The following is an 8,047-nucleotide window of genomic DNA, read 5'->3' on the forward strand; positions in this document are numbered from 1 at the left end:
TTTGAACATTTTCATTACCACACACACAAAAATAATAAGAAAAAATATTAAAGTGAAAAAGAATAATTAAAGTAAAAAAGAACACTGGGTGCCTTTTTTTTTGCCCCCATTTTTCTACTCATCCATCCATAAATTAAACAAAGGGGAGTGTGGTCCATGTAGCTTTCCCAATCACATTGTCACCCCTCATAAGCTACATTTTTACACAATCGTCTTCAAGATTCAAGAGTTCTGGGTTGTAGTTTGATAGTTTCAGGTATTTATTGCTAGCTATTCCAATTCATTAGAACCTAAAAAGTGTTGTCTATATTGTGAGTAAGAGTGCCCACCAGAGTGGTCTCCCAGCTCCTTTTGGAATCTTTCCATCACTGAAGCTTATTTCATTTCCTTTCACATCCCCCTTTTGGTCAAGAAGATGTTCTCCATCACAAGATGCCAGGTCTACATTCCTCCCTGGGAGTCATATCTTGCATTGCCAGGGAGATTTACATCCCTGGGAGTCAGGTCCCACATGGGTGGGGAGGGGCAGTGAGTTCACCTGCCGACGAATTGGCTTGGCTAGAAAGACAGCCACTTCTGAGTAACAAAGAGGTACTCAGGGGAGACCCTTAGGCACAATTATAAGCAGGTTTAGTCTTTCCTTTGCAGTAATGAGCTTCATAAAGGCAAGCCTCAAGATAGAGGGCTCAGCATACCAAACCATCAGTCACTTTGGTGGGTATTCTTATGCATTATACAGATAACCCTTTTCGGATTTACTGCATTGGAGTTGCTAAAAGTAAATACCTGAAACTATCAAACTGCAACCCAGTAGCCTTGACTCTTGAAGACGATTATATAGCAATGTAGCTTACAAGGGGTGACAGTGTAATTGTGAAAGCCCTGTGGATCACACTCCTTTTATCCAGTGTATGGATGGATGAGTAGAAAAATAGGGACAAAAAACTAAATGAAAAATAGGGTGGGAGAGGGAATGATCTGGGTGTTCTTTTTTTACTTTTATTTTTTTATTCTTATTTTCACTTTTTCTGGTACAAGGAAAATGTTCAAAAATTGAATTGGGGTGATGCATGCACAACTATATGATGGTACTGCAAACAATTGTACACTTTGGATGACTGTATGGTATGTGAATATATCTCAATAAAATTGAATTTAAAAAAGGAAAAAAATTTGTTGAAGTTAAATTCTTGTCTTGAGTTCTCTTTACTTTTAAACTATTGTCTGTCCCTATACTCTTAGTTGAGTGGGAGGTTACTTGATGAAGCCCAAAGTGACTCAGGCCTGTTCTATTGGACATCACACATTTGAGGTGTAAAGAGATGAACCTGTGACAATATTTTATTTGCATGTTAAAAAACAGTTTTGTGTTATTGATCAACTCCATGACTATTTGTATGTATTATATTTCACTGACTTCTGCCAAATTTATTAATTACTTCCTTTTACTTTGTTCTCCTTCCTTCTTTTTCAGCATTCCCTGTTACTTACAATGAAAGGTGCCTGCTCCAAACTCTGAGCCCAACAGAATTCCTACACCAAAAGCACCAGGATCAAATAAAGGCTATAACATTTTAACAGTAGTCACAGAATTTTAGTGGTTGAGTCATAGTCTCAACTTTTGGAGAGTCAGATGTTTTCCAGCTCATGAATGAGCAAAGAGTGTTTCAGGAGATTCAAGGAGAAAGATTATTTGGCAAAGAATCATGGTTGGCTAGGCCCATTACCCTACTGCATCCAGAATTTGAGTTGGTGTAGTCTGAAGGCCCAAAAATCTGCCGTTACTGTATACTGTGTAATGGAAGATTATGTAGTTAAGAGAATAGGAAAAATTCAGGGAACTGCAGGTCATAAAGAAGGCAAAAGGTATATTGTAAAGACACTATGTCCTCTCTCTGGACTTCTCCAGCTGTTAAATGAGTTTATTCCTTCTATTCTCAAGTAGAAGTCACGCTATAAATTCTCTGAAGGAAGGGATAATATATGTCTGTCTTGATTATCACTTATCTCCAGAATCTCATTTATCACACAATAGGTTCTCCATGACTACTGAATGAATGAATAAATGAATGAATTAAGTTCTATAATTCTCTGAGATACATGTCAAGACTGACAAATCACTGTATGCTGAATAAGGAAAATTATTGGCTTTTGTGGTCCCCTGTAAAACCTAGCACTGCACTTGACCTTAATACATTTGTTGACTACATGAACGAATGAGTGAATTAATAACAACATTCAGGACTAGAACTCAGGTTTCTCAATTCCAGTACTTTAATGGCAACAAACTTTGGGAATTTTCTCTCTTTCTGTCTCTCTCTGTGTCTCTCCCCTGTCTCCATCTCTCTCTCTCAACACACTGTAAAACCACTCTCTTTAGTCATTTTGCATGCAATATTCCATGGAATGTAAATTGAGAAAATAGCACAGGGTATTTAATTGGAACATTAACGTTTCTTGTAAACACAATTACATTGGGAGTGCAAAAGAACTGGCAATGAAATATAAATAAATACACACTTGAAAGGGAGAATGTGGCCTTCTGAGACCTCTGCTTCTTCAAACTGAGATCCAGAATGTTTGGAGGCTGGAGAGGCCAGCATGGGGGTAGATTTTGGACAAAAAAGAGAAAGTAGAATTTTCCCAGCAGGAAGTAAATTAAGGTCCTTTTCCTCATCAAATTGGACCGACAGTGAATATCAATTGGCTCAAGAAGAACTGGGATAAGCTCCAGGATTATGATGGTTTTACAGACCCTTAGGGAAGTCTGAAATGCACTGGGGAAATCCAGAGCATTGCCAGGGGCACTTGTCTCTGATGTGGCAGTGAGAAAATATATGAGGTGAAGGAAAAGGACATCTCTCCTTAGTGAAAAAGGAGAAGACACTTTAGAAATCCTCTCTGAAAGGTGTCTGCTATCTGAACATATCACCTCATTTCCTTTTAATTTTCCTATAGTCAAATTTATCAATATTTTCTTCTATTTTTGTGTATGTTTGTGCTTTGAACAAGAAACTCTTATTTTCTTGTTGGTGCATTTACTATGGGCAAGGTAGGAATGTGTGACACTGGGGATAGATAAAGGGGCAAAAGGCAAGGCCAACACCTTCAGAGTACTCACATTCTGCTGGGGGTGACAGACAAGTCAACAAATAATTACAGATAGTATGGTTCATGTAAATTATAGAAACATGTATAAAATACAGAAATTGCAGAAGAGGGGGTGATAAACTAAGGGAATCAGGAAAGGTTCCAAAAAGGAAGTCATGCCTGAGAAGGGACAATCAGGAATTTACTAGGCAAAACTGATGAGGACAGTGTATTATAGGAATAAGAAATAGTGGGGTCAAAGGCATAGAAACATGCAGTAGCATGATGCCTTCAGAAAATTGCAAAGGGCAAGGTCAGGAGATGAGGCCAAGAGATGGTCAGGGGGTAAAGATTATCTTTACCTGACTCAGAGCTGTTGAAGGGTTTCAAGCAAGGAAGATACATGGTCAGATCTGGATTTTGGATAAACCATTCTGGCAGCAGTGTGGAAAATGGATCTGGATGGACAAGGAATCCACTGAGAATGTCATTCCAACAGTTCAGGTGATGGATAACGAAGGTTTGAACCAAGGCAGCAGTAATGGACACTCATAAGAAAGGATAAATTTAAGAGCCAGCTTAGGAAGTAAAAAGAGGACTCACAACTCCCTCCAGATAATTCACCATTTTTCTCTTTTCTTTCAGAGCTAAACTTCTCAAAAAGCTGTCTTGACTAGCTGGTGGCACTTCTCCACCTTTCAAGTACTTCCCAACCTACTGTAATCTGATGTATTTCTCCATAGCACCACCCAACTTCAGTTCTTGCAAGGTGCCTTTTATCTTCTATGGCAATAAAGCCAATGCATGTGTTTTAATCGTTATCTTATCTGATCCCATTTCTTTCTATGGTAAGTACTCTCTTCTCTTGGCTCTGGGACACTAGACAGTCCTGGAATTCTGCCATCTCTCTGCCTGCTCTTTCTCAAGCTCCTTACCCCATTTCATAACCCCTTTACTCAATGTTTAAATGTTAGACATCCTAAGGCTCAGGTTGTGGCTTCCTTCAGTTCTGAGTATATCTAATTCTATTCCTGGGTGATCTCCTTGTTTCAACAACCATATTTAATAAAAATTAAGATGCCATAAATTTTAAATGCTCTGTTGTTTTATGTACCACTAAGAAAGCAAAAATTCTGTCAATGAAACCATGGCATTCAGTTAATTGTACAAGGTATCCTATTTTCTTAGATATTAAAAATGTGATATTTGAAAGTGTACTGAACTGCACAGTAATGGCAGCACTGCAATCAGGGGAAACGTGATTTGACAGCTGCCCACAAACATGGCTGCAGCTGTCCACTTTCATTGCTTGGGGCTTTGCCCTTCACTCCTTTGGGCTGCCTCTCCGTCCCCTTCTTCCCTGCCTCTTGTCCCCCTTCTGCAGAAGATTTCAACACTAAACGTGCACAATGTCTTTGAAACCAAGATTAGTAGATTTTGATGAAACATGGAACAAACTTTTAATGACAATCAAAGCTGTTGTCATGTTGGAATACATTGAAAGAGTAACATGGAATGATTGCTTCTCAGATACCTATGCTTTGTGTGTCGCCTATTCTGACCCCCTTTGGAGAAAGACTTTATACAGAAACTAAAATTTTTTTTGGAAAATCACATAAGGTGTTTGCACAAGAGAGTTCTGGAGGCTGAGAAACAGGAAGTTGTTATGTATCATAGGTATTGGGAATAATATAGCAAAGGTGCAGACTATATGGATTGCTTATATAGGTATCTCAATACACAGTTTATTATTAAGAAACAATGTCAGAAGCTGACCTTCAGTATGGCTATAGCTATGGTGGTGTAAATATGAATGAACCACTTAGGGAAATAAAAGAGTTAGCATTGGATATGTGGAGGAAATTGATGGTTGAACAACTTCAGACCATCCTTATTCAAATGTTGATCCAAGAAATAAAAAACAGTCATGGTGGAGAAGACCCAAACCAGAAAGTAATACATGGGGTTATTAACTCCTTTGTTCATGTTGAAAAGTATAAGAAAAAAATCCCCTTGAAGTTTTATCAGGAAATCTTTGAGTTTTCTTTTCTAACTGAAACAGGAGAGAATTACAAATAAGAAGCTTAAAATTTATTACAAGAATCAAACTGCTCACAGTATACAGAAAAGGTTCTAGGTAGGTTAAAAGATGAAATTCCTTGTCAAAAATACTTACATCCAAGTTCATATACTAAAGTGATTCATGAATGTCAGCAAAGAATAGTAGCAGACCACTTACAGTTCATACATGCAGAATGTTATAATTTCAACAAGAGAAAAAAATGGCATGGCAAATATGTATGTCTTACTTTGTGCTGTGTCCCCTGGTTTACCTCACATGATTCAGGAGCTGCAAAATCATATCCATGATGAGGGCCTTAGAACAATCAGTAATCTTACTCAGGAAAATATGCCAACAATATTTGTGGAGTCAGTTTTGGAAGTATATGGTAAATTTGTTCAACTTATTAATACTGTTTTGAACTGTGATCAGCACTTTATGAGTGCACTGGTAAGGCGCTTACATTAGTAGTAAATTACAGAGAACCCAAGTCTGAATGCAAAGCACCTGAACTGCTTGCTAAGTACTGTGACAACTTACTAAAGAAATCAGCAAAAAGGATGACTGAGAATGAAGTAGAAGACAAACTCATGAGCTTCATTACTATTTTCAAATATATTGATGATAAAGATGTTTTTCAAAAGTTCTACTCAAGAATGGTGTTAAAACATTTAATTCATGGGTTACCTGTATCTATGGATTCTGAAGAAGCCATGATCAATAAATCAAAGCAAGCTTGTGGTTATGAGTTTACCAGCAAGCTACATTGGATATATACAGATATGAATGTCAGTGCTGATCTCAACAAATGGTTCAACAATTCTATCAAAAACTAAGACATGATAATTGATTTGGTAATTATTTTCAAACATATGTTCTACAGGCTGGGGCATGGCCTCATACTCAGGTTCCTTTACCTATGTTTGAAATTCCCCAGGAACTGGAAAAAGGAGTACAGATGTTCAAATTATTTTACAGCCAGCATTTCAGTGGAAGAAAACTTACATGGTTACATTATTGTTCTAGTTTGCTAATGCTGCAGAATGCAAAACACCAGAGATGGACTGGCTTTTATAAAAAGGGGGTTTATTTGGCTATACAGTTACAGTCTTACGGCCATAAAGCGTCCAAGGTAACACATCAGTAATCAGGTACCTTCACTGGAGGATGGCCAATGGCATCCGGAAAACCTCTGTTACCTGGGAAAGCACGTGGCTGGCGTCTGCTCCAAAGTTCTGGTTTCAAAATGGCTTTCTCCCAGGACATTCCTCTCTAGCAAGCTTGCTCCTCTTCAAAACGTCACTCACAGCTACACTCCGTTTCCTCCCCCCGAGTCAGCTCATTTATATAGCTCCACTGATCAAGGCCCACCCTGAATGGGAGGGGCCACGCCTCCATGGGAATATCTCATCAAAATTATCACCGACAGCTGGGTGGGGCACACTCCAAGCAAATCCAACCAGCACCAAAACTTCTGCCCCAGACAAGACCACAAAGATAATGGCATTTGGGGTACACAATACACTCAAACCAGCACAATTATCTTTGTACAGATGAAATAAAATGAACCATTTGTGCAAATGATATGTAGCCATGGTTACAACATAACAAATGGTGGTTCTTCTTGTGTTTAACAACAGTGAAACTATCAGCTATAAAGAGCTTCAAGATAGCACCCAGATGAATGAAAAGGAACTGACCGAAACAATCAAATAATTACTAGACGTGAAAATGATTAGCCATGATTCAGAAAAGGAAGATATTGATGCAGAATCTTCATTTCCATTAAATATGAACTTCAGCAGTAAAATTACAACAATGCAGAAAGACATGCCACAGAAAATGGAGCAGACTGGAAGTGCTGTAGATGAGGACTGGAAAAAGTACCTCTAAGCTGCTATAGTTCGTATCATGAAAGCACAAAAAGTGCTTCGGCATAATGCTCTTATTCAAGAGGTGATTAGCCAGTCAAAAGCCAGATTTAATCCAAGTACCAGCATGATTAAGAAATGTATTGAAGTTCTGATAGATAAACAGTACATCAAATGCAGCCAAGCATCAGAAGATGAGTACATTTACATAGCATGATGGTGCTGTCCCCCACGTGTGGGTGTAAGCAGGTCATTGCCATCACCATTTGTTGTGTTCCTGTGGGAAAAAGCAGGCCTCTGCCTCCATAATTTGGTTATTTGACAGCCTGTTTTCCTGCTGTTTACAACATCGCCAGTGTTATGTCATGAGCATCAAAGAAAATGCCTCTAGATAATTTCAAGCTCATGTCATTATGACATTTCTTAAAACTTTATTAAGTTTAAGCCAACTCTGAAAATAAACTCACTACCTCCCCACCATGTGGAATATGACTCCCAGGGATGTAAGTCTCCCTGGCAACGTGTAGTATGACTCCCAAGGATGAGCCTGGCCCTGGCATGGTGTAATTGAGAATGCCTCTTGACCAAAAGAGGGGAAAGAAATGAAACAAAATAGTTTCAGTGATGGAGAGATTTCAAATAGTGTTGAGTGTGGAGAGCCGTCTCCCGGGACGGGCATAGCGCATGCGCTGTAAACCTGCTCCAAAGTCCCCCCGCCCATCGAATGAGCCAAGATGGCGCCCATATCCTGCTTCCGCTTATGACGTAAACACTCACTATTCCTATCTGCCAATTGAGTGCATATGCGCGGCGCTAGATCATTGGTTATGAGTAGAGTACTTAAGAGTTTGCCCAAGCGAACCTCGGAGAGACAGCCCACTAGGAGCCGTACCTGACGGCCACATCGAGGCTGCTCTCCCGCGAGGCACTCTGCCCCGCGTGGAAACCTGTAACAGAGAATGCTTATCTAGCTTCAGTAAAAGACTTGCTCTCGCAACCGCCGTGTGGCTCGAGTCGTGACTTC

The 8,047-nt window shown here is 39.3% G+C and overlaps 1 pseudogene; it reads left to right on the forward strand.

Annotated features, from left to right (window-relative positions):
* The first annotated feature begins 4,481 nt into the window (after positions 1-4,481).
* Positions 4,482-7,240, forward strand: LOC119525151 (annotated as a pseudogene).
* Positions 7,241-8,047: the final 807 nt, after the last annotated feature.

This window comes from Choloepus didactylus, assembly GCF_015220235.1.
Source record: "Choloepus didactylus isolate mChoDid1 chromosome 24 unlocalized genomic scaffold, mChoDid1.pri SUPER_24_unloc1, whole genome shotgun sequence".
Classification (NCBI taxonomy): domain Eukaryota; kingdom Metazoa; phylum Chordata; class Mammalia; order Pilosa; family Megalonychidae; genus Choloepus; species Choloepus didactylus.